General features: G+C 41.9%; 1 long non-coding RNA gene across 1 annotated transcript in view; it reads left to right on the forward strand.

Moving 5' to 3' along the window:
* Nucleotides 1-4,921: 4,921 nt before the first annotated feature.
* LOC123385347 overlaps nucleotides 4,922-27,058 on the forward strand; it is a 29,476-nt gene continuing 7,339 nt past the window's right edge. Inside the window, exon 1 of the long non-coding RNA XR_006597706.1 lies at nucleotides 4,922-5,272. This is a non-coding gene — a long non-coding RNA (uncharacterized LOC123385347). The remainder of the gene's footprint in view (nucleotides 5,273-27,058) is intronic.

Below are 27,058 nucleotides of genomic sequence, written 5' to 3' on the forward strand. Positions count from 1 at the left end.
CATAAGCAGGGGAGGGGTAGAGAGAGAGGGAGACACAGAATCCAAAGCAGGCTCCAGGCTCTGAGCTGTCATCATAGAGCCTGACATGGGGCTTAAACCCGTGGACTGCAAGATCATGACCTGAGCCAAAGTCAGATGCTCAACCAACTGAGCCACTCAGGTTCCCTCCCAAGGGTTTGATATTTTTGCTACTGTTTTTGTTTATTGTTTTTTTCCTGATTGTTGTAGGCTATCACTGTGCTGCTGATCACCCTGTGGTGTGAACTTAGTGTCTTCTCAAGTCTTTTTTCGGCCTTTCCCTGGACATCTGTGATCACTTTCTAATTTTCCCTGTATATGCAGTTGTGTTTGAATGTCCTAATCTTTATTTATTTATGTTTTCATTTTTTAAAAGTGTTTATTTATTTTTGAGAGAGAGACAACAGACAATGTGAGCAGGGGAGGGGCAGAGAGAGAGAGGGAGACACAGAATCCAAAGCAGGCTCCAGGCTCTGAACTGTCAGCACAGAGCCTGACATGGGGCTTGAACCTACGAACTGTGAGATTGTGACCTGAGCTGAAGTCCGATGCTTAACCGACTGAGCCACCCACGTGCCCCATGAGTGTCCTAATCTTTAAAATCTGGCTCCTGGGGCGCCTGGGTGGCGCAGTCGGTTAAGCGTCCGACTTCAGCCAGGTCACGATCTCGCAGTCTGTGAGTTCGAGCCCCGCGTCGGGCTCTGGGCTGATGGCTCAGAGCCTGGAGCCTGTTTCCGATTCTGTGTCTCCCTCTCTCTCTGCCCCTCCCCCATTCGTGCTCTGTCTCTCTCTGTCCCAAAAATAAATAAACGTTGAAAAAAAAAATTAAAATCTGGCTCCCAAAGGGAGAAATAGTGAAAGATAAGGAACGGGGGGGGGGGGGGGGGGGGAAGGGGAAGTGTGTTGGCCCTTTAAATCCTCTTGGCAGTCACTTGACCTAGAGAGGGAGGGGCTTGCCCAATTGGGGGAGGTGCAGCAACAATGGCTATCTGTGCCTCTTTGTTTGTACCTCTAGAATCAGATGCAGCAACCATCAGCCAGTATGCAGATATCTAATATTTGGAGGACAGAGTCCTTTTCGCCCTCCCCAGTCCCCACAGGCTCTGTGCAGATGCTCCAGGATAATTTGTACAGCTCCTGGCCACATGGCTGGAGGAGGGAGATAGGTAGCTGTGATAAGAGCTGAAATTGAATGAAATTAACTGCAATTTGTCATCCACATCTTTTCCTGGGAGTTGCTAGCCTTCCACAGATTCCAGGGTTCCAAAATGTTACATCAGACAGATTCTGCCAGGGCAGTTGTGTCTGGAGGGAGACCCATTCTTGGTGCTTTCTACTCTGCCATAGTCCCAGAATCCTCTGAGCTCTATAGTGTTTTAACTTGCCCCTAGTGCCATCCCCTACACTCCCACTCTGAAGTAGCTTTGAAAACTAACAGCCTACACTCACGTTGAAAATAAGCAACGTGGCAGCCACCGAAGGGAGAAGAATGGGGGTTAGAGCTACTTTCACAGCCTCATTCTCACAGGATTATCATTATTTGGCCAGTCTAGTGGCTCCCTGGTAGACCCCGCCTCTAAGGCTATGTGTGTTTGACCTGACTCAGAGCTCACTCAATGCATAAAGCCTTTTCCTCATGCACGTCGGCGTGAGAGTGTTTGTTAAAAACACTTATAGGCAGGGTCACCTGGGTGGCTCAGTTGGTTAAGTGTCTGACTCTTGATTTTGGCTCAGGTCATGAGCTCATGGTTCGTGGATTCGAGCCCTGCGTTGGGCTCTGTGCTGGCAGCACGGAGCCTGCTTGGGATTCTCTCTTATCTACCCCTCCCCTCCTCATTCTCTCTCTTTCTAAATAAATAAACAAACAAACAAACAAACATTAAAAAAAAACAATTATAGGCAACTTTTAAAGACTTTGTGGCTTCCTGAGGCAGTGGAAAGCAGTAGGAACATAAGATAGACTATCTAAAAATAGTAATTGAGGGGCGCCTGGGTGGCGCAGTCGGTTAAGCGTCCGACTTCAGCCAGGTCACGATCTCGGGGTTTGTGAGTTCGAGCCCCGCATCGGGCTCTGGGCTGATGGCTCGGAGCCTGGAGCCTGTTTCCGATTCTGTGTCTCCCTCTCTCTCTGCCCCTCCCCCGTTCATGCTCTGTCTCTCTCTGTCCCAAAAATAAATAAACGTTGAAAAAAAAATTTAATAAAAAAATAAATAAATAAAATAAAAAATAAAAATACTAATAGAAAAAGCTGAGAAATGAGATGTGTCTGGGGGTCTTGAAAAACTCTGACATATGCCTGGGAATCAGGAAGTCCACACGCATTTGTAAGTTATCTGCATGCTAATAAGGAAAAACCTGAGACTGTCCTAAGCTCTCACCTTTGTCTGACCTTGAGTCTTCATGTAAGGAGGCAGTAACAGCTAAGGCAGGGTTATCAGCTGCCAGGTTGATTATTGAAGCCATGCTCCAATATGAACATGGAGTTCCTTGGCAAAGACTTATTTGTTTCATGTGACTAAGAAGATCTCGGTGTCATCATTTGCTGACCACTAAGCTAACAAAGAAGTGACTTCGGTGGCCACGTAATCAGTTCAGAATCACCACTTAACCAACGGCAGCGGCTATAACAAGCACCAATTATAGCAAACTTGTGGGGAAGGGAGAGAATCTGATTCCCAGAATTGCCACATATTATCGAGCGTGTCCATTTTTCAACAAAAAATTACGAGATGTGGAAAGGAACAAGAAAGTATGGCCCATATACAGAACAAAAACAATCAATAGAAATCATCCTAGAAGTCATCAAGACGCTGAACTTACTGGAAAAAAAAAAAGACTTCAAGTCAACTATTTTAAATATTACTAAAGAACTAAAGAAAACCATTAAACATTTTTTAAAAATTGTTTTTGAGAGAGAGAGACAGAGTGTGAGAGGGGGAGGGGCAGAGAGAGGGAGAGAGAGGATCCCAGATTTCACACTGTCAGCGCAGATCCCAACTTGGGGCATAATCTTACAAACCCGTGAAATCATGATCTGAGCCAAAATCAAGAGTCAGATTCTTAATCTACTGAGCCACCCAGGCACCCCATTATTATTATTATTCTTTTAGAGAGAGAGAGAGAGTACAGGCAGGGGAGAGGGCCAGAGGGAGAGAAAGAGAATCTTAAGCAGGTTCCACACTCCGTGTGGAGCCTGACATGGGGCTCAATCCCATGACCCTGGGATCATGACCTGAGCTGAAATCAAGAGTTGGACACTCAAACGATTGAGTGACCCAGGTGCCCCTTCAATATCCCACTTTAAAAATGGGTAGAATTGGACAGAAGATCAACAAGGCATTAGAAGACTTGAGCAACAGTATAAACCAATTAGACCTAACAGATCTTTATCAAACCAGCCATCCAACAATCGCAGAATGCACATTCTTCTCAAGTGTACATGGAACATTCTCTAGGATTGACCATATGTTAGGTCATAAGACAAGCCTGAATAAATTTACAATGTGAAATCATACAGAGTATGTTCTGACCACAATGGAATGAAATTAGAAATTAGTAACAGAAGGAAATTTGGAAAATTCACAAATATGTGGAAATTAAACAACATAATCCTAAATAACCCATGAGTCAAAGAAGAAACCACAAGGGAAATTAGAAAATACTTTGAGGTAAATGAAAACAATAATGCAACACGCCAAAGCATCCAGAATGCAGGGAAAGCAATGCTGAGGGAGCAACTTTATAGCTGTAAGTGCCTATATTAAAAGAGAAAGATCTCAAATACGTAAACTTCCACCCGAAGAAACTAGCGAAAGAAGATCAAATGAAACCCCAAACAAGCAGAAGGAATAAAATAATAAACATTAGAGGGAGAATAAATAAAATAAAGAGAAAATTGAGAAAATCGATGAAACCAAAAATTGAGTTTTGAAAAGATCAACAAAATGAACAATGAAAAGCCACTGCCCTCCTCCCATCACAGTCTGATGTCTGCAAATGTGCTATTTCAGTGTTTTATTGCTGCATTACAAACCACCCTAAAACATTGACTTAAAACAGCAGGAACCAGCACTCCTGGGTGGCTCAGTCGGTTAAAAAACCGACTCTTGATTTCAGCTCAGGTCATGATCTCACTATTTGTGAGATCAAGCCCCACGTCATCGGTCTCTGCACTGACAGCAAGGAGCCTGCTTGGGATTCTCTTCCCCATCCCCTCATATGTGTTCTCTCTCTCAAGATAAATAAATAAATTTAAAAAAAACAGCAGCAACTATTTACTTGCCCCCAATTCTGTATTTTAATCAGGGTTCAGGGGGCATGATACAACTCTGCTCCTCCTAGTGAGTAATCCAGTAGCTCAGATGGGGCTGCCATTTACAAGATGGCCCACTCCCATGGCTCATCACTGGTGCTGACTGGTGGCTGGGGCTGTAGATCTCTTGAATGTGGGCCTTTCCTGTGGCAACTTGGGCTTCCTTACAGCATGGCAACTGGGTTTCCAGAAGTAGTATTTCAAAGAGTAAAGGTGGAGGGGTACCTGGGGGGCTAAGTTGATTGAGTGTCTGACTCTTGATTTGGGCTCAAGTCATGATCTTGTGGTTCATGAGTTCAAGCCCCGCATTGGGCTCCTCATTGATTTTCTCTCTCTCTCTGCCCCTCCCACACTCACACACATGTGTGCACATTCTCTCTCTCTCTCCCAAAATAAATAAATAAACTTGAAAAAAAAAAAAAGAATAAAGGTGGAAATGGCAGATCTCTTAAAGACCAGCCTTGAAAGTCACATAGAATCACAACTGACACATTCTGTTGATCAAAACACGTCACAGAGCCAGCTGATTGAGAGGGAAAATAGCTTCTACTTTGTGAGAAGAGTGGCGAAGAAATTGTAGCCATCTTTAATCCGTTACACCTGGCTTGCCTATGCGCTTCCTCAACCAACCCTCTCCTTTAGGACCAAAGCAGAGCCAGGGAGGGTCATGCTACCACCTGTGATCTGTTCCAGTTGCTGCAAATGAGAGATTTTGTTTTTACACCTGAGGGTACGTTCCGCACGCCAAAGTCACGAACTTTGCAGCTTCTCACGTTGGCGTGTGTATGTGGCAGTGTGAAACAGGGCTGCCTGGGACAGAGAGATCACGAACACGGACTCTGGAGCCAGATGGCCTCGGTTTGAATTCTGCTCTGCCACCTACCGTGTGACCTGGGACAGTCACTTAATCTTCCTGAGCCTCAAGTGCACTGTAAATGCCATGTGAGTGTTTGCTACTGCTGGTGCGTTGTTACTCCGATTATCTGGGGTCACAGGCCCCCTCCACTATCTTTCTTTAATCCCTTTGCTTCATTGCTGCCGAGTTTGGTGCTCCCTCCGTTGTGGCTCAGGATTTCAGATAGCTCCTAGGTTCGCTGGCAAAGGACTTTATGTTTCTATATCTCCTTTACCGTGTTGCTCCTAGGTAAGTTCTATTTGTTTAAAAAAAGCAATTTAAGTACACGGGGCGCCTGGGTGGCTCAGTCAGTCAAGCGTCCGACTTGGGCTCAGGTGGTGGTCTCGCGGTTTGTGAGTTCAAGCCCCATGTTGGGCTCTGTGTTGAAAGTTCAGAGCCTGGAGGCTGCTTCAGATTCTTTGTCTCCCTCTCTCTGTCCCTCCCCTGCTCATGGCTCTCTCTTTCTCCCAAAAAAAAAAAAAAAAAAAAAAAAAAAACAACCACAGTAAAAAAATTAAGTATAGTTGACATATTATATTAGTTCTGGGTGCACAAAGTGGTGATTCAACACTTATATACTTAGGAAATGATCACCATGGTAAATCTAGTTACCATCTATCACCCTACAAACTTATTACAGGCATATCTTGGAGATACTGTGAGTTCAGTTCTAGGTCAGCACGATAAAGCAAATATCCCAATAAAGCAAGTCAAATGAATTTTTGCTTTCCCAGTGCCTATAAGTTGTGTTTTCGACTATGCTGTAGTCTAGTAAGTGCGTAATAACATTGTGTCTAAAAAAAATCCACACGCCTTAAATAAAAAACATTTCATTGCTAAAAAATGCTAACCAGCATATGAGATTTCAGTGAGTTGGAAGCCTTTTGCTGGGGCGGGGTCCTGCCTCCATGTTGATGACTGCTGAACAACTAGGGGGGTGGTTGCTGAAGGTTAGGGTAGCTGTTGTCTTAAAATAAGGCAACAGTGAAGTTTGCCACATTGATTGATTCTTCCTTTTATGAAAAATTTTTCTGTAGCGGGTGATGCTGTTTGATAGCATTTTACCCACAATAGAACTTCTTTCAAAATTAGAGCCCTCTTAAACGCTGCCGATGCTTTATCAACTGCATTTATGGAATATTCTAAATCTTCTGTTGTCATTTCAACAGTCTTCGTAGCATCTTCACCAGGGGTAGATTCCATCTCAAGAAATCACTTTTGGGGCGCCTGGGTGACTCAGTCGGTTAAATGTCTGACTTCAGCTCGGGTCATGATCTCACGGTTTGTGAGTTCGAGCCCCGCTTTGGGCTCTGTGCTGACAGCCTGGAACCTGGCGCCTGCTTCGGATTCTGTGCCTCCCTTTCTCTCTCTGCCCCTCCCCTGCTCACACACACACACTCTCTCTCTCTCTCTCTCAAAAATAAACATTAAAAAAAATTAAAAAAATAAAACCCTTTCTTCGCTCATCCATGAGAAGGAACTCCTTATCCTTGATCATGAGCTTGCAGCCACTCAGTCCCATCTTCAGGCTCCACTTGGGATTCTAGTTCTCTTGCCAGTTCTACCACATCTGCGGTTATTTCCTCTACTGAAATCTTGAACCCCTCAAAGTCATCCACAAGGGTTGGAGTCAACATCTTCCAAACTTCTGTTCATGTCGATATTTTGACCTCTTCCCATGAATTGCAAATGTTCTTAAAAATTTTTTTTTTCAATGCTTATTTATTTTTGAGAGACAGAGGGACAGAGCATGAGCAGGAGAGGGGCAGAGAGAGAGGGAGAGAGAGAGGGAGACATAGAATCCGAAGCAGGCTCCAGGCTCTGAGCTGTCAGCACGGAGCCTGATGCAGGGCTCGAACTCACAAACCGTGAGATCGTGACCTGAGCCGAAGTCGGAAGTCAGACGCGCAATCGACTGAGCCACCCAGGCACCCTACAAATGTTCCTAATGGCGTCTAGAATGTCGGATCCGTTCCAAATTACTTTGGCCAGATCCATTAGAGGAATCACTGTCTGTGGCAGCTGTAGCCTCATGAAATGTATTCCTTAAATAATAAGACTTGAAAGCCAAAATTACTCCTTCATCCAAGGCCCGTGGAATGGATGTTGTGTCAGCAGGCATGAAAACATTGGCCTTGTTGCGCACCTCCATCAGAGTGTTTGGGTGACCCGGTGCACTGTTGAGTGAACAGTAATATTTTGGAAGCAATTTTTTTCTTTTCCCCCTGAGCAGGAGGTCTCAACAGTGGGCTTAAAATATTCAGTAAACCATGTTGGAAACAGATGTGCTGTCATCCCGGCTTTGTTCCATTTATAGAGCGCAGGCAGAGTAGATTTAGCATAATTCTTAAGGGCCCTGGGAGTTTTGGAATGGCAAATGAGCACTGGCTTCTACTTAAAGCCAGCAGCTGTATCAGCCCCTAACGCGAGAGCCTGTCCCTTGAAGTTTTGAAGCCAGGCACTGACTTCTCTAGATTAGAAAGTCCTGGCTGGCATCTTTTTCCACTAGAAGGTTGTTTAGTCTACGCTGAAAATCTGTTGTTGAGTGCAGTCACCTTCGTGATTGATTTTAGCCGGACCTTCTGGATAACTTGCTGCAGCTTCCACATCAGCACCTGCCGCTTCCCCTTGCGCTGTGGTGGGAGGGAGACGGCGTCTTTCCTTAAACTTCATCAACCAGGACTTTCTTCTGCAGCGTCCCCACCTGTCTCAGCCTTCATAGAATCGAGAGTTAGGGCCTTGCTCTGGAATAGGCTTCGGCTTCCGGGAATGTTACGGCTTCTTTGATCTTCTATCCAGCCCACTCCAACTTTCCCCGCATCGACAATAAGGCTGTTTGGCTTTCTTGTCATGCGTGTGTTCACTGGAGTAACTTTTGACTTCCTTCGAGAACTTTTCCTTTGCGTTCACAACTTGGCTAACTTGTGCAAGCGGCCTGGCTTCTGGCCTGCCTCCACTTTCGACATGCCTTCCTCGTTAAGCTTAATCATTTCTCGCCTTTGATTTAAAGTTGAGAGACATGTGACTCTTCCTTTCTCTTGAACGCTTAGAGGCCACTGTAGGGTTATTCACTGGCCTCATTTCAATATCGTTATGTCTCCAGGGATAGAGAGGCCTGAGGAGAGGAAAAGAAATGGGGGCATAGCTGGTTGGCGTTGAGAACACATTATATGGGCACAGTTTGTGGGGCCCCCAAACAGTTACAATAGTAACATCAAAGATTACTGATCAGAGCTCACCAAAGGAAATTTAATTTAAAAAAATTAAAAAAAAATTTTTTTTAATTTTATTGTTTTTAATTTACATCCAAATTAGTTAGCATCTAGTGCAACAATGATTTCGGGAGTAGATTCCTTAGTGCCCCTTACCCATTTAGCCCATCCCCCCTCCAGTAACTTTTTTTTTTTTTAATGTTTGTTTATTTTTGAGAGAGAGACAGCGAGCAAGCAGGGCAGGGGCAGAGAGAGAAGGAGACACAGAATCCGAAGCAGGCTCCAGGCTCTAGGCTCTGAGCTGCCGGCATAGAGCCCAATGTGGGGCTCAAACCCACGAAGCGTGAGATCATGACCTGAGCTGGTCGGATGCTCAACGGACTGAGCCACCCAGGCGCCCCAAAAGAAAGCCACTAATAGCGGAAAAGTTTGAAATATCATGAGAACTACCAAAATCAATAGAGACACAAAGTGAACAAATGCTTTTGGAAAATGGCACCGCTGGACTTGTTAGATGCACGGTTGCCACAAACCTTCACTTTGTAAAAATCACAGTATCTGCACATTGCCGTAAAGTGAAGTGGAAACAAGGTGAGCCTGCGCACTGTCACTGACTCCCTTCCCTACGCTGTGCATTACGCCCCCGTGACTTAGCTATAACTGAAGTCTGTACCTCTTATTCCCTTCACCTGTTTTGCCCAAACTTCTAACGCCCTCCCTCTGGCAACCAGTTTGTTCTCTGTATTTATGAGTCTGTTTCAGTTTTGCTCATTTGTTTTGTTGGTTTGTTTTTTTTTTTAGTATTAAAAAAATGCTTATTTTATTTTTATTTTTTAAATGTTTTTTTAAATTTATTTTTGAGAGAGAAAGTGTGTGTGTGTGTGTGTGTGTGTCTATGTGCGTGCATGAGAGCACGAGGGAGGGGCAGAGGGAGAGGGAGACACAGAATCTGAAGCAGGTTCCAGGCTCTGAGCTGTTGGCACAGAGACTGATGTGGGTCAGAGCCTGATGCGGGGCTCAAACTCAAGGACCGTGAGATCATGACCTGAGCTGAAGTCAGACACCTAACTGACTGAGCCACCCAGCCGCCCTGAATGATTATTTATTTTTGAGAGAGAGAGAGAGAGAGAGAGAGAGAGAGAGAGAGAGAGAGAGAGAGAGAGAGAATCTCAAGCAGGCTCTGTGCTGTCAGCATAGAACCCGACACAGGGCTCAGTCCCATGAACCATGGGATCATGACCTGAGCTGAAATCAAGAGTTGGCCCTTAACCGTGTCACCTGGGAGCCCCTGTTTTGTGTTTTAGATTCCAAATGTAAGTGAAATCATATGGTATTTGTCTTTCTCTGACTTATTTCACTTAGAATAATAACCTCTAGGTCCATCCATGTTGTTGCAAATGGCAAGATTTTATTCTTTTTTGTGGCTGAGTAATATTCCATTGCGTATATGTTCCACATCTTTATCCATTCATCTATGGAAGGACACTTGGGTTGCTTTCACATCTTGGCTAGTGTCGATAAGGCTGAAATAAACAGAAGGGTGCATATGTCTTTTTGAATTAGTGTTTTTCGTTTTCTTTGGAAATGAAATGGTATTTCTATTTTTTAAAAATGTTTATTTTTTGCGGGGGGGGGGAGAGAGAATCCCAATCAGGCTTTGCAGTGTCCAGCACAAAGTTCGATGCAGGCCTTGATCTCACAACCATGAGATCATGACATGAGCCGAAATCAAGAGTCGGGCATTCAGGTGCCCCAGGTGCCCCATCACTGTGGCTTTGATTTGCATTTCTCTAATGGCCATTGATGTCGAGCATCTTTCCTTGGGTCTGTTGGCCATTTGTATATTGTTGGAAAAATGTCTATTCAAGTCCTCTGCCCATTTTTAAAATCAAATGATGATGATGATGATTGCTGGTGTTGAATTGTAGTTTTTTAATTTTTATTTTTTAATCAATGTACGCTGTGATATTAGTTTCAGGTGTGCAATATAGTGATTCAACGCTTCCATACATCAGCTGGTGCTCATCACAAGTGTACTTCTTAATCCCCATCACCTGTTTCTACCATCCCTCACCTTTTTGTATTTTTTGGCTAAGTACCCAGTAGCAAAATTATTGGATTGTAGGGTAGTTCCATTGTTAACTTTTAGAGGGAACTCCGTACTGTTTTCCCCAGTGACTGCACCAGCTTCCTACAGGAGGGTTCCTATTTCTCCGCATCCTTGCCAAAACTTGCTGTTTCTTGTGTTTTTTGACTTTAGCTATTCTGACAGGTGTGAGGTGATACCTCACTGTGATTTGGAATTGCATTTCCTTGATGATGAGTCAGGTTGAGCATCTTTTCATGTGTGTTGGCTACTTGTATGTCTTCGTTGGAGAAATGTCTGTTAATGTCTTTTGCCCGCTTTTAAATTGGATTTTTTTTGAGTATTGATTTGTGTAAATTCTTATATATTATAGATACTAACTCTGCCTTGTGTGAGTTTTTTTTTTAAATATAATTTACTGTCAAATTGGTTTCCATACAACACCCAGTGCTCATCCCAACAAGTGCCCTCCTCAATGCCCGTCACCCATTTTCCCTCTCCCCCACCCACCATCAACCCTCAGTTCTCAGTATTTAAATTTTTTTAATGTTTATTCATTTTTGAGAGAGAAAGAGACAGAGTGCTAGTGGGGGTGGAGCAGCGAGAGAGGGAGACACAGAATCCGAAGCAGGCTCCAGGCTCTGAGCTGTCAGCAACCGAGCCCGATGCGGGGCTCAAACCCATGAACCAAGACATCATGACCTGAACTGAAATCAAGAGCTAGAAATTTAACTGGCTGTGCCATCCGGGAGCCCCTGTATGAGTTCTTTATAAATTTTGGATATTAACTCCTGTCAGATACATCATTTGCAAATATCTTTTCCCATTCAGTAGGTTGCCTTTTCGTTTTATTGGTGGTTTCTTTCACCGTGCCAAAGCTTTTTAGTTTGATGTGGTTCCACTTGTTTATTTTTGCTTTTATTCCCCTTGTCTGAGGAGACAGATCCAAAATAGTATTGTTAAGACTGATGTCTAAGGGGTGCCTGACTGGCTCAGTCAGTAGATTGTGTGAATCTTGATCTTGGGGTTGTAAGTTTGAGCCCCATGTTGGGTGTAGAGGTTACTTAAAACTAAAATCTTAGGGGCACCTGGATGGCTCTGTCTGTTAAATGTCCAACTCTTGATCTCAGCTCAGGTTTTGATCTTGTGGTCATGAATTCAAGCTCTGTGTTGGGCTCTGCACTGGGTGTGGAGCCTACTTAAAAAAAATGGTTTAAATACATTTATTTAAAAAATAATAATAGAATAAAATTGTAAAAAAGACTGATGTCTAGTAATTTACTGTCTATGTTTTAGAAGTTTTATGGTTTTTGGGGCGGCTCAGACAGTTAAGCACCTGACTTTGGCTTGGGTCATAGTCTCGCAGCCCGTGAGTTCGAGCCCCGCGTCGGGCTCTGTGTTGACAGCTCAGAGCCTGGAGCCTGCTTCAGATTCTGTGTCTCCCTCTCTCTTCCCATCCCACTCTCGTACTCTGTCTCTCTCTCTCTGTCTCTGAAAAATAAACATTAAAAAAAATTATGAAAAAAGTTTTATGCTTTCAGGTCTTACATAGGTCTTTAATGCACTTAGAGTTTCCTTTTATATATGCTATAAGAAGGTGGTCTAGTTTCATTCTTTTTCATGTAGCTGTCCAGTTTTAAATCACTATTTATTGAAGAGACCATCTTTTCCCCATTGTACATTCTTGCGTCCTTTGTCATTGACTAATTGCCCCTAGAAGTGTGGGTGTCTTTCTGGGTTCTCTGTTCTATTGATCTCTGTATCTGTTTTTATGTCAGTACCACACTATTTTGTTTACTAAAACTTTGTTTTATGGTTTGAAATCTGGGAGTGTGCTACTTCCTGTTTCGTTCTTCTTTCTCAAGATGCCATGACTATGCGGGATCCTTTGTGGTTACATACAAATATTAGGATTCTTTATTCTAGTTCTTGAAAAACACTATTGGTATTTTGATAGGAATTGCATTGATTCTGTTGATTGCTTTGGGTAGTTTGGGTATTTTAACAATATTAATTCTTCCAATCCAGAAGAATAGTATATCTTTCCATTTATTGATGTCATCTTTTTTTTTTTTTTAACATTATTTATTTTTTAGAGAGAGTGTGTGAGCAGGGGAGGGGCGGAGAGAGAGGGAGACACAGAATCCGAAGCAGGCTCCAGGCTCAGAGCTGTTAGCACAGAGCCCCATACGGGGCTCGAACCCATGAACCATGAGATCATGACCTGAGCCAAAGTCAGATGCTTAACCTACTGAAAGCCACCCATGGTCCCTGTTTGTGTCATCTATAATTTCTTTCATCAGTGTCTTAGAGTTTTCAGAGTACTGGTCTTTAACCTACTTGGTTGAATTTATTCCTAGGAATTTTATTATTTTTTGACACAATTATAAATGGGATTGTTCTCTTTATTTTTCTGCCAGTTCATAATTAGTACATAGAAATACAACAGATTTCTGTATGTTCATTTTGCATCTGGCAGTTTAACTGAATTCATTTACTAGCTCTGATATTTTTCTTGATGGAGCGTTTACTGTTTTCTATGTATAGTATCATGTCATTTGCAAATAGTGACAGTTTTACTTCTTTACCAATTGATTCTTTTTGCTTCTTTTTGCTGTCTGATTGGCATGGCTAGAATTCCAATATTATGTTGAGTGAAAGTAGTGAGAATTGATATCCTTGTTTTGTTCCTAATTTTAGAAGAAAAACTTCCATCTTTTCATCACTGAGTATGATGTTACTTGTAGGTTTGTCATATATGGCCTTTATTTTGTTGAGCTATGTGTCCTCGATATTCACTTTGTTGAAAGTTTTTATCATAAATGGATGTTGCATTTTGTCAAACACTTTTTTCTGCATTTATCGACCTAATCATGTGATTTTTATGGTTCATTTTGTTAATTTGGCATATCGTGTTGTTCGATTAGCAGATATTGAACCATCCTTACATCTGTGGAATGAATCTCACCTGATTATGGTGTATGATCCTTTAAATGTATTTTTGAATTTGGTTTGCTAATATTTCGTTGAGGACTTTGGCATCTATGGTTATCGAGGATAGCGGCCTGTAATTTTCTTTTTATCTAAGCCTTTGTCTGGTTTTGGTATCTGGGAATTCTGACCTCATAGAATGAATTTGGAAGAATTATTTCCTCTTCAATTTTTTGGAATAGTTTGAGAGAGGTAGGTATTAATTCTTCTTTAGATATTTGGTAGAATCCACTTGTGAAGCCATCAGGTACTAGACTTTTGTTAGGATTTTTTTTTTTTTTTTAATTACAGTTCAGTTCATTACTAGTAATTGGTGCATTTAGATTTTCTATTTCTTCCTGATTCTGTCTTGGAAGATTATATGTTTCTAGGAATTTATCCATATCTTCTAAGATGTCCAATTTGTTGGTATATAATTGTCCATAATGGTCTCTTATAATCCTTTGTATTTCTGTGGGGTTGGTTGTAATGTCTCTTTTCATTTCTGATTTTACTTATTCGGGCCCTCTCTTTATTTTCCTTGAAGAATCTGGCTAAAGGCTTATCGTTTTGTTTATCTTTTCAAAGAACCCACTCTTAGTTTATATTTCCTTTCTTTTACTAAGTTTAGGCTTTTTTTCTTTTTCTTCTTTTTCTAGTTTAGGTCTAAGCTTAGATTGTGTATTTGAGATCTTTCTTCATGAGGCTGGCTTGTCCCATAAACTTCCCTGTTAGAATTGCTTTTGTGGGGCGCCTGGTGGCTCAGTTAGTTGAGCGTCTGACTTTGGCTCAGGTCATGATCTCGCAGTTCACGAGTTCGAGCCCCACATCGGGCTCTGTGCTGATGGCTCAGAGCCTGAAGCCTGCTTCAGATTCTGTGTTTCCCTCTTCCCCTGCTCACACCCTCTCTCTCAAGAATAAATAAAGAAAAAAATTTTTTTTAAAAACCCCTGCTTTTGTTGTGTGTCAGAGATTTGAAACTGTTGTGTTTCCATCTTTACTGGTCTCCAGGTATTTTTTAAATTTCCTCTTTGATTTCTTCTTTGGCAATTAGTTATTTCATAGCATGTTGATTAGCTTCCATGTGTTTGTGTTTTTTCCAATTTCTCATAATTGATTTCTAATTTCCTACTGCTGTGGTAAGAAAAAATACTTGATGTGATTTCAAAGCTCTGAAATTTATTGAGACTTGTCCTGTGGCCTAACATGTGATCTATCATGAAAAATGTTCGTTATGCACTTGAAAAGAATGTTTATTCCTTTGTTTTTGGATGGAATGTCTGTATACATCTATTAAATCCATCTGGTCTCATGTGTCATTGAAAGCCACTGTTTACTTACTGGTTTTCTGTCTGGACTATCTATCCATTGATTTAAGCAGGGTGTTAAGGTCTCGCACTATTACTGTATTATTGTTAATTTCTCTTTATGTCTGTTAATATTTGCTTTTTATGTTTCGGTGCCCCTAGTTGGTTATATAGATATTTACAATTGTTACATCTTCTTGTTAGGTTGATATCTTTACTAGTATGAAATGCCCTTTTTTTGTCTCTTGTTACAGTCTTTGCTTTAAAGTCTATTTTGTCTGACATAAACATTACTACTCCACCTTTCTTTTTGTTTCCATTTGCATGAATATATTTTTCCATCTTTTTACTTTTAGTCTATGTGTCTGTAGGTCTAAAGGGAGTCTCTTGTAGGCAGCGTAAATGGGTCTTGTTTTTATCTATTCAGTCACTCTATGCCTATTGATTATTTAGTCCATTTACATTTAGAATAATTATTGACGGGTATGTACTTATCACCATTTTTCCATTGTTTTCTGGTTGTTACAGTAGTTCTTTGTTCTTTTCTTTTGCTCTCTTCCCTTGTGATTTGATGACTTTCTTTGATGATATGTTTGGATTTCCTTCTCTATCTTTTTTGTTTGTTTGTTTGTTTATCTAGGATAGGTTTTTGGTTACCATGAGGTTCATATATAACATCTTATGTACGTAGCAGTATTTTAAGTTGATGGTCACTTCAGTTTAAATATGTTTCAAAAGCACTACATTTTTACCCCCTAGATCTGTTTTATGTATGTGATAGCCTATTTTTATATCTTTTTATTTTGTATATCACTTAACCAATTATTATAGATATTGTTGATTTTACTATTTTTGTCTTCTAACCTTCATTCTGCCTTTTTAAGTGGTCAATCCATTGCCTTTACTATATGTTTGCTTTAACCAGTGATATTTCTTTCCTTTTTTTCTTTCGTTTTTTTTTTTTTTTTTTTTTTTTTTACCTTCAGCTCTGTCCTTTTCTTTTCCACTTAAAGAAGTCCCTTTAACAGTTCTTGTGAGGTTGGCTTAGTGGTGATGAGCTCCTCTAACTTTTGTTGCTGGGGAAACTATTTCTCCTTCAGTTCTGAATGATAACCATGCCAGGCAGAGTATTTTTAGTTGTAGGTTGGTTATGCTTAGTTCCTTTCAGCACTTTGAATACACCAGGCCATTTCCTCCTGGCTATAAAGTTTCTGCTGAAGAATCAGCCATTAATCTTATGGGTGTTTCCTTGTCTGTAACTAGTTGCTTTTCTGTTGCTGTTTTCCAGATTCTCCCTTTATCTTTAATTTTTGACATTTATTACGTATCTTGGTATGGACCTCTTTGGAGTCATCATTTTAGGGGCTTTTTGTGATTCATTACTGTTTCCCTTTCCAGGTTAGGGAAGTTTTCAGCTATTATTTCTTCAAATACATTTTCTCCCCCCCCCCCCTTTCTTCTCCTTTTGGGACCCCTAAGATGCAAATGTTATGTGCTTTATGTTGTCCCAAAGGACCCTTATTACTAATCCTCATTTTTTAAAATGTTTATTTGTTTAGTTTTGGGAGAAAGAGAGCAAGCAATCAGGAGAGGGGCAGAGAAAGAGGGGGGGGGAGAGAGAGAGAGAGAGAGAGAGAGAGAGAGAGAGAAGGAGGAGGAGGAGGAGGAGGAGGAGGAGGGAGGAGGGAGGAGGAGGAGAATCCCAAGCAGGCTCTGTGCTGTCAGTGTAGAGCCCGATGAGGGACTCGATCTCACAAACTGAGATTGTGACCTCAGCCGAAATCAAGAGTTGGACACTTAACCAACTGAGTCACCCAGGCACCCCTATCCTTAATAAAAAAAAATTCTTTTAGCTATTTTGTTTGAATGACTTTCAGTACCTTGTGTTCCAGATCACTCATCTGTTCTTCTGCATCATCTAATCTGTTGATTCACTGGAATGTATTTTTCACTTCAGTTATTGTATTCATTAGCTCTGATTGGTTCCTTTTAATATTTTCCCTCTTTGGCAAAGTGCTCACTCTGTTCATAACTTTCCTGAGTTTGATGAGCATTTTTATGACCATTACTTTGAACTCTTCATTGAGTAGATTGAGTGTCTCCATTTCACTTAGTTCTTTTTTTGAATTTTGTCTTATTCTGTCATTTGGAACATATTTCTCTGTCTCCTCATTTTGCCTGTGTTCTGTTTGTTTATACGTGTTGGATAGACCGGGTGTATCTACTGGTGTTTCAGGAGTGGCCTTCTGTGAAAGGCATCCTGTGGGATTCAGAAACGGAATACCTTTGGTCACCAGAACCATGCTCTCCAGAGGTGTTCCTGTGTGGGTTGAGCTGTGACGGCTGCCAGCACGCTAGTGGGTGGGGCTGGCTTTGAGGCCCACCTGTGACTCTTGCAGGTGCACTGGTGGGCGGGGCCACTCTGGTGGTGCACCTGTCCTGCCCGCCCCCCCCCCCGCGCTGGGTTTGGCAAGGCAACAGCTGCTTTGGTGGGACACTGGTCCTGGCTGAGGCTGCTTGCTGGGTGTAGTGGGTGAGTAGCTGCTTTGGTGGGGCTCTGGTCACTGCTGAGACCCCTGCTCTGCTTTGTAGGGGAGTGACTGCTTGGATGAGTGTGTTGGGCAGGGTGTGTCCACAAGGGAACACTTGGGTGGAGTGAGTCCACAGAGGAGGAAGCAGTGCTAGTAATATAGATGGAAAGTGTCAGAACTGGCATCCACTGCATCGGCCAGCGAGGCTGAAAGAGGGCAGGAAAAATGTTGCCCACCAGTGCTTCTGTTCCTGGAGAAAGCTAATACAGATTCCTGTCCCTCTGGCACACGCTTTAAGATTATTTGATAAATCTCCTTTACATTCGTCCTGTGCACTTTTTGAACTGCTGCTTCTGCGCCGGGTCCTGGAACAAGTGAGCTTGCGTGTGGACCCTTGAAGAGTGGATGCTGTTTCTTATAGCCCTCGGATCTCCTGGAGGTGAGCCCTATTCATTTTTTCAAAGCCAGACGTTATGGAGGTTCATTTTCTTGGTGCGGGTCCCCAGGGTGTGGAGCTCCCGATGTGTCCTTCGGGGGAGGTGAGCTTGGGTTCCTCCTACCCTATCATCTTGATCAGGATCTCCAGTGCTTTCCTCACTTATGATGTCTCGCTTCCATTTATTCCCACCTTCATTCAGTTAGCAGCTTGCAAAATGAGTCCTCATAAGCACCTGGGAAGTGGGACCGGAGGTTGGCACGTTCTTCAGCCCCCCGTTGCCTGCACATGGGCCAGACGCCCACTCCCTTCCCTGGCGCTCGCTGGTGGTGTGACTGGGCCGTGCTTGTGGGAGTTTTGAGAGTAGGAAGGAAAACGGTTTTTTTATTCTACCGTATTTGAATCAGAGATCCAACGAAACAATTTTGGAGAAGAGTAAGACTAAGCTTGCTCCGCCAGCTGTCAAGACTTACTGTCAAGCTATGGTAACTAAAACCATGATGTTGGACACAGGAACGAACACACACACACACACACACACACACACACACACACACACACAGAATTGGCAGCCTAGAAAGAAATCTAGCACACACAGGAGTTTGGCTGTGATCGAAGTGGCATCACAAACCATGAAGGAAAGGATGGATGAAGCAATAAATGCTACTGGAAAGCTAACGTTAGATCCTACCTCACACTATACAAAATGCATTTTAGGATTAAATACCACATGTTTTCCTCTCCTCCACTCTAAAGCTCCTCTAAAATGACAGTAAAGGAATTTTTAAAAATATTTTTAAGTTTATTACAAAATTTTTTTTTTAACGTGTATTTATTTTTGAGAGATAGAAAGACACAGAGCACAAGAGCGGGAGGGGCCGAGAGAGGGAGACACAGAATCCCAAGCAGGCTCCGGGCTCTGAGCCGCCCACAGAGTGTGATGCAGGGCTCGAACCCACGATCTGTGAGATCATGACCTGAGCTGAAACCAAGAGTTGGACACTTAACCGGCTGAGCCACCCAGGCGCCCCAACAGTAAAGGAATTTTTTAAAGCATGAACCCAAAAGGATAAAGAGATGGGAAGTGTGTGGCTGGAGGGTAACTGGGTTAGTGGCAGGGAGAAGGTGGCGCCTGCATGTGTGGTGGTTTAAGCCAGGAATAAAACAGAACTCTGGGGAGGTTGAGAAATCTGAAGTGACCGTTGAAGGGGGTGATTCAGCATGGGAGCAAGAGAAGGATTAGATGAAAGTTTTGAAGAGACCACCCCATCCTCCTATGCAGCCAGGCAGCTGTCTTCCCCCATCCCCCCACCCGCCTCCGAGGAGAAAACTAGACTCCTCTTTGCCAAGGTTGTGCCACACCTGCTCTGGACTTGGTGGTTGGAGGCAACCTCAGACCGAGCTGAGGATGGAGAGCAGTTAACAGCTGAGGGGATGGGAGGTAGTGAGCGCTGACTTCAGGGCCCTTGCCCCCACTTAGCTCTGAGAAGAGAGACAGCTGGGCTCCCACTCCCCAGAGAAGAAGTGGGAAAAATCCTTCCCTAGGGAAATGAACCAGCTCAAGAGGAAAGAGCTGTAGAGACTTCCATTTAGGGGCTCTCACCAATCTCTCATATGAAAAGATGCTCCGCCTCACCTGCAATCAAAAAAATGCGAATCAAAACAAAAATGTGAGATAATGTCCCAAAGGATCGGTAACAATTAAGGTTTGCTAAGACCAAATGTTGGAAATGTTCAGGGAAACCTGACCTTGTACGCACACTAGTGGGTGGGTCACCTTAGTACAACTGCTTGGGAAGCCGTCGGTCAAGACCTAGTAAAGTTGCAGATGCTCGTATCCTATGTAAACTTTCAATGTAGGTATAGAAAGCTAGGAATACAAGGATATGCATTGTGGCAGTTGGTAATAGCAAAACCATGGAAGCAACCAAATGTGCCCCAGTGACAGGAATGAATAAATGTATAGTTTACACCATGGGATAGCATGAGAGTTTAGATAGATGAATTATGTAGGGGAGGACAACTTTCCCTTCCCTTATAGGTTCTTTGGCTGGTCTCGTAATTAATTTGACATAAGACAGATTATCAGGATAAATATTTAATTTCATCTGTATGGAAGCTTCATAAAAATATGAGAGTCAAAGAAACGGCCAAAGCAGGAAGAAAGCTTTTATACCTTTCGGACAAAGAAACAATTAATTTGTGTAGAATTGACTGAACAGATGGATGTGGGTTGGGGCTGTAAATTGGTGAAGGAAGTTTTGTTTATATAACCTTTCTCAGCCCTTGTTTTCCTGTGTCTGATGTTGAGTGCCTTCTACCCTCCCGATACAGGAAGGGTACCTTTCTGTCTTTTTTTTTTTTTTTTAAGTTTATTTATTTAGTTTGAAAGAAAGAGAGCAGAGGAGGGTCAGAGAGAGAGAGAGAGAGGATCACAAGCAGGCTCTGCACTGTCATCCTGGAGCCTGACACGGGGCTTGAACTCATGAACTACAAGATCATGACTTGAGCTGAAATCAAGAGTTGGATGCTTAACTGACTGAGCCATGCAGGCACCCCCCAAAATAATTTTAATAACAGGAAATCAGTGTCCCCCTGTCACTCCCCCCGAAGTAAATGGTTAGCAAATATTGGCTATGGGTTTGAAAGGACACCAAATTGTTAACCTGCTAGCCATCACCTGCCTTAGTTTGGTCCTTAACATAGTTTCTACACTATAAGGTGAGCTTAATGAAGATTAGCTACTATTACTCAACAACAACAAAAAATAACCTGACTAAAAAAGGGAGAAAGGACATTGAATAGACTTGAATAGAGATGATACATAAAAGGTCAAGCACGTGGAAAAATGCTCAACATCACTAACCATTAGGGAAAGGCAATCTCAAAACCACAATGAGATGTCACTTCACAGCCACTAGGATGGCTACTTATCAAAAACACAGAAAATGATAAATATTGGTGATATGGAGAAATTAGAACATTTGGGTTTAATTGTTTTAATTGTCTTTATTTTATTTTGAAAGAGAGACAGAGTGTGAGCAGGGGAGGGACAGAGAGAGGGAGACACAGAATCCGAAGCAGGCTCCAGGCTCTGAGCTGTCAGCACACAGCCTGATGGCAGGGCTCGAACTCACGGAGAACAAGATTATGACCTGAGCCGAAGTCAGATACTTGACCGACAAAGCCACCCAGGCGCCCCCTGCCGGATCTTCTTTTAAAAGAAGGTACTATTCCAAGGAGGAGATTAAGATTTTGCCCACCAAACTGGGTCCAGGGCACGTGGGCTGATGTAGCCCAGGGTGGGACTGGGGGGTATTTCACATCAGGGCACATTTTGCAGCCCAGATGCCAGGAGACGAGCATGGAGAGGGAATGGTGGCCAGCTTAGGGGAGCCCGGCAGAAGGGCAGGCGCCTGTAGTGTGTCTGGTTGTCAGCTGTGGGGTGGGCCCTGGCTGGACTCGGCCTCCACCAGGGTTCTGCATGAGCAGGGAAGCTGGAGAGGCAGAATTAAGCTTCCTGCTCTTTCCTCTGCGTTTGAAGGTATCAGTTGCAGATGGCAGATGCTGTGCAGTGGGACAGCCATGTGCACGCCTCATTTCCTATTTGTGAGCCGCTCAAGCACAAGGGGCCCTCTCTTCCCCGCGGTACCCCCTGCACCTGGAACAGTACCCAGATGGGCCATAAATGTTTGGGGCTGGCTGGTGGGCTGACGAGGGACCCAGGGCGAGGAGGGTGGTCCTATAAATATTTCTAAGGAAATATTTTTTCTCTCTTCTTTCTTTTTTAAAATTGTGTTAAAATACTCATAAAATTTACCATTTTAACCATTTTAAAGGGTACACTTTAATGATATTAAATACATCCACATTGCTACCCAGCCATCACCACCATCCATGCCCGCAAGTCTTTCTGTCTTGTAAATCTGAAACTCGAAAACCCATTAACCAGCAACTCCCCGTCTCCCCTCCCCCCAGCCCTTGGCAACCACCATTACACGTCTGTCTTTGTGATTTTGACTATTCTAGAAACCTCATATAAGTAGATACATAAGTCTTTGTCTTTTGGTGACTGGCTTGTTTCACTTAGCATAACGTCCTCAAGTTTTACCCATGTAGTGGTAGACATCAGAATGTGCTTCCTTTTTTAAGGTTGAGTAAGATTTCATTGTACATATAGACCACCTTCTGCTTATCCATTCATTTACTAGTGGACGCTTGGGTTGCTTCCATGTTTTAGCTTTTTCAAATAAGGCTTCTGTGAACATGGGTGTCCAAACATCTCTTCAAGACTCTGCTTTCAGTTCTTTTGGGTATATACCCAGAATTGGGATCACTAGATCCCGTGGTAATTCTACTTTTGATTTTTTGAGGAATCGCTGTACCGTTTTCTGCAGTGGCTGCACTGTTTAACACTCCCACCAACGGTGCGCGAGCATTCCAGTTTCTCCACATCCTTGCCAGCACTTGCTTCCCGTTTTTTAGTTATTTTCTTAAATTATAGCCCTCCTAATGGGTGTGAGGTGGTAGGTTGTGGTTTTGATTTACATTTCCCCAGTGATTAGTGATGCTGAGCAGCGACTTTTTATGTATTTCATGGCCATTTGTATATTACCTCTGGGGAAATGTCTGTCCAATTCCTTTGCCTATTTTCAAATCAGTTGTTTGTTTTTCTGTTGCTGAGTTTTGAGAGTTCTCTACATAGTCTAGATATTCATTTCTCACGGAGTTATGAAGTACAAGTATTTTCTCTCATCCTGTAACCTTTCTACTCTGTGAATGATGTGGTTTTTTTTTTTTTTACTTATTCTTTTCCCCCCAACTTTTATTGAGATATAATTAACATACAGCACTGTACAAGTTTAAGGTGTATAGCATAATGAGTTGACTTTCACATATTGCGATTACCACAGTAAGTTTAGTCAACATCCATCATCTCCTACAGATACAAAAAAAAATGTTTCTTTTCCTTGTGACGAGAACTCTTAGGAACTACTCTTTTAACAACTTCCAAATATACCATTCAGCAGTGGTAACTATAGTCATCATGTTGTACATTACATCTCTGGGACTGATTGATCTTTTAACTGGAAGTTTGTACCTTCTGACTTCTTTCATCCCATCCCCCACCCCTGCCTCTGCTAACCACAAATCTGATCTCTTTTTCTATGAGTTAGGTTTTTTGGTTTGTTTTTGTTTTTAAGATTCCACATATAAGTGAGATCATACGGTATTGTCTTTGACTTACTTCACTTAGCATAATCCTCTCAAGGTTCATCCAGACTGACACAATGGCAGAATTTCCTATTCTTTTTATGTCTGAATAATATTCCACTTGTATATATATATACCACTATATTTTATCAACGGACACTTAAGTTGTGTCTACATCTTGGCTATTGTAAATAATGCTGCAGTGAATATGGGGGTGCAGATACCTCTTGGATATAGTGTTATCATTTCCTTCAGATATATTTCTAGAAGTGATATTGCTGGACCATATAGTTCTATTTTAAATTTTGGGAGGCAATCTCCATATTTTTTCTCCATAGTGGTTGTACCAATTTACAGTCCCAGCAACAGTGCAGAAGCGTTTCCTTTACTCCAAATTCTTGCCAGTATTAGTTACCACTTATCTTTTTGAGAACAGCTATTTTAACTGGAAGGAGGAGATAACTCGTGGGTGTTGTTGTTTTCATTGTGGTTTTGACTTGCATTTATTTCCCTGATGATTGAGTACCTTTTCTTGGTACTCAAGATATATTGGTATTCAAGATATATCCATCCATATATCTTCTTTGAAACAATGTCTGTTCAGGTACTTTGCTCACTTTTAATTGGATTTTTTGTTTTGTTTTGTTTTGATTTTTTTGCTATTGAGTTGTAGGAGTTCTTTTTTTTTTATGCTTATTTATTTATTTTGGGAGAGAGACAGAAAGAGAGCAGGGAAGGGTGGGGGGAGAGAGAGAATCCCAAGGAGGCTCCGTGCTGTGAGTGCAGAGCCCAACGCGGGGCTGCATCTCATGAACCGTGAGATCATGATCCCAGCTGAAATCAAGAGTTGGACACTTAACCGACTGAGCCGCCCAGGCACCCCACCACTATTGATTGTTTTTAGTATTCATTTATTTTTGAGAGAGCTAGCAGGGGAGGGGCAGAGAGAGGGGGAGACAGAGGATCTGAAATGGGCTCTGTGATGACAGCAGAGAACTCGAGGTGGGGCTCAAACCCATGAGCTAGGAGATCATGACCTGACCCGAAGTCGGACGCTTAACCAACCGAGCCACCCAGGTGCCCCAAACGCTATTGATTTTTTTATGTTAATCTTGTGTACTGCAACTTTACTGAATTTGTAACAGGTTTTAGAGGAGTCTTGAGGGTTTTTTATATATAAAATTATATAATCTGCAAACAGATCATTTTACTTCTTCCTTTCCAATCCTAATGCCTTTTTTTTGGTTTCTTGCCTGATTGCTCAGGCCAGAACTTCCAGTACTATGTTGAATATGAGTGCTGAGAGTGAGAACTCTGTCTTATTCCTGATCTTAAAGAAAAAGCACTCAACCTTTCACTATTGAGTATAATTTTAGCTATGGGTTTGTCATATGATGGCTTTTACTATGTTGAGGTACATTCCTCCTATACCTAAGTTGTGGAGTTTATCATGAATGGATGTTGAATTTTGCTAAATGCTTTTTCTCTATTGATTTTTTTTTTCTTTTCATTCTATTATTATGTATCACGTTGACTGATGATGTGTATGTTGAACCATTCTTGCATCCAGGGATAAATTCCATTTGATTATGGTGAATGATCTTTTTAATGTGTTTAATTTGATTTGGTAATATTGCTTTGCATATTTTTGGCATCTATATTCATCAGGAATATTGGCCTGTAGTTTTCTTTTTTTGAAGTGGCCTTGTCTGGCTTTAGTTTCTCAGTAATGCTGGCTTTGTAAAATGAGTTTGGGAGTGTTCCTTCCTCTTTGGTTTTTTGGAAGAGTTTGAGAAGGTTTGGTGTTAATTCTTCTTAAGTGTTGGCAGAATTCACCAATGAAGCCATGTGGCTCTGGTCTTTTCTTTAGCAGGAGATTTCTGATTACTGAAATCAGTAATTGAATCAAGTACTGAATCAAGTAATTGATCTGTTCAGATTTTCTGTTTCTTCTTGATTCAGTTTTGGCAGATGGCGTATTTTTAGGAATTTATTCATTTCTTCTAGGTTGTCCAACTTGTTGACCTGTAATTTGTCACAGTAACCTCTTATGACCCTTTGTAATTCTGAGGAACTGGTAGTAATGTCATGTTCACTTCTCATACTTGTAGTTTGAGTCTTCTTTTTTAAGTCTTACCTAGCTGAATGCTTGCCAATTTTGTTTATATTTACAAATACCTAACTTTTGGTTTCATTGATTTTTTTGTATTGTTTTTCTATTGTCTGTTTCGTTTATTTCTGCTCTGATCTTTATTATTTCCCTACTTCTGCTAGCTTTGGTTTTAGTTTGTTCCTTTTTTCTTGCTCCTGAAATTTGAGTTTTTGATTCAGGATCTTTCTTTCTTCCTCTTTTAATCTTTATTTATTTTTGAGAGAGACAGAGTGTGAGCAGGGGAGGAGCAGAGAGAGAGGGAGACACAGAATTCGAAGCAGGCTCCAGGCCCTGAGCTGTCAGCACAGAGCCCGAAGCGGGGCTTGAACTCACAAACTGTGAGATCATGACCTGAGCCGAAGTCGAATGCTCAACCGACTGAATGACCCAGGCGCCCCTGTTGTTGTTGTTGTTGTTTTTTAATGTTTATTTATTTTTGAGAGAGACAGAGACAGAGTGCAAGTTGGGGAGGGGCAGAGAGAGGGAGACACAGAATCCCAAGCAGGCTCCAGGCTCTGAGCTGTCAGCACAGAACCCAATGCAAGGCTTAAACTCACGAACTGGGAGATCATGATCTGAGCTGGAGTTGGACACTTAACCGACTGAGCCACCCAGGCGCCCCTTTCTTGTTTTTTAATGTAAGTGTTTATAGCTATAATTTTTTTTCTTTAGTACCACTTTCATTGTGTCCCATAAATTTTGGTATGTTTTCTTTTTCATTCATCTCTAAGTATTTCTAATTTCCCTTGTGATTTCTTTGATTTCTGGGTTGTTTAAAAGTGCGTCGTTTCCACAGTTTATTGAACTTCCCAGTTTTGTTATTGATTTCTAATTTTATCCCATTTTGGTCAAAGAAGGTGCTTTCTATGACATTCATCTTTTTAAATTTATTGAGACTTAATTTGTGGCCTAATATATAGTCTCTCCTGGAGAATGTTCCATGTGTTCTTGAGAGGAATTTACACCCTGTTGTTAGGTGGTATTCTGTATATATATGTTATATCTAGATGGTTTATTGTGTTAAGGCATCTTCTTAAAGTGAAACCTTTGCATAATATCCTTGTCTCTTGCAATCTTTTAATTTAAAATCTATTTTGTCTAGTATTAGTATAGACACTTTTGCTCTCTTTTGGTTACTCTTTGAATGAAATATCTTTTCCCATTCTTTCACTTTCTTTTTAAAAGAATTTTTTAAAATATTTATTTTTATTTAAAAATTAAAAAAAAAGTTTATTCAAAAAAAAGTTTATTCATTTATTCAAAAATGAGACAGAGACAGAATGCAAGTGGACTAGGGGCAGAGAGAGAGGGAGACACAGAATCCAAAGCAGGCTCTAGGCTCCGAGCTGTCATCACAGCACAGAGCCTGATGTGGGGCTTGAACTCACAAACTGTGAGATCATGACCTGAGTCGAAGTCAGATGCTCAACCAACTGAGCCACCCAGGTATCCCTTAAATGTTTATTTATTTTTAAGAGAGACAGAGTGTAAGCGGGGAAAGGCATAGAGATAGGGAGACACAGAATCTGAAGTAGGCTCCAGGCTTGGGCTGTCAGCACTGAGCCCAACATGGGCCTCGAACCCACGAGCCATGAGATTATGACCTGATCCACAGTTGGACGCTTAAGGGACTGAGCTACCTAGGCGGCCCCCTCTTCTTTCACTTCCAACCTGTTTTCATGTTTGGATCTCAAGCGAGTCTCTTGTTGGCAGCATCACATGTTTTCACGTGTTTGCGTCACGTGTTTTCATCCATTCATCCAATCTCTTTTGATTGGAGAGTTTAATTCATTTCCATTTAAAGTAATTCCTGATAAGGACGGACTTACTCGTCATTGTGCTGTTTGTTTTCTATATGCCCTATAGCTTTTCTCTTATTTCTTGCATTCCAGTTTTCTTTTGTGTTTAGTTGATTTTTTCTTTCT

This window comes from Felis catus, chromosome B2 (assembly GCF_018350175.1).
Source record: "Felis catus isolate Fca126 chromosome B2, F.catus_Fca126_mat1.0, whole genome shotgun sequence".
Classification (NCBI taxonomy): domain Eukaryota; kingdom Metazoa; phylum Chordata; class Mammalia; order Carnivora; family Felidae; genus Felis; species Felis catus.